Source organism: Branchiostoma belcheri, unplaced genomic scaffold (genome assembly GCF_001625305.1).
Source record: "Branchiostoma belcheri isolate BF01 breed outbred unplaced genomic scaffold, Haploidv18h27 scaffold11, whole genome shotgun sequence".
Taxonomy (NCBI): Eukaryota; Metazoa; Chordata; class Leptocardii; order Amphioxiformes; family Branchiostomatidae; genus Branchiostoma; species Branchiostoma belcheri.
In genome coordinates this window covers 294,692-295,132 of record NW_017802491.1, presented here as the reverse complement: position 1 = coordinate 295,132, position 441 = coordinate 294,692, and positions in this window count along the sequence as shown.

Genomic DNA, 441 nt, shown 5'->3' with positions numbered 1-441 from the left:
ATTTGGGGGGAAACCCGTTTCGCACTCGATTTTGCATATGGCGATATGTGGATAAAATGTGTTGAACCTTTGGCTTTCTCCCATTATGAATATCCCGTTGGTGCGAAATCTGGATAGGTTTGCAATTTAATGCCAACTAGGGCCCTTTTTTTGGCCAATTTTATGGCTAAAACTCATAGTTTGTCGTTTGATTTCATTTCGGACATTGTTGAATAATTTGCGTATATGTGCTTCATTTCTTGTAAACATCATGTTCGTGGTAAAATCATTTCCGATGAACTAATCTAGTCTAAGTTTAGACCCAGACTCTTAGTCGTTAGATCTTTACAAGGGCAGATTCAATTGTAAATTTTGAAGTTAACGTTGTAGTTGAGTCTGATGGATCACGAAATTCGTAAAAAAATTAATCCCTTCTGTGAGTGTTAGTGCAAAAAATTCCCG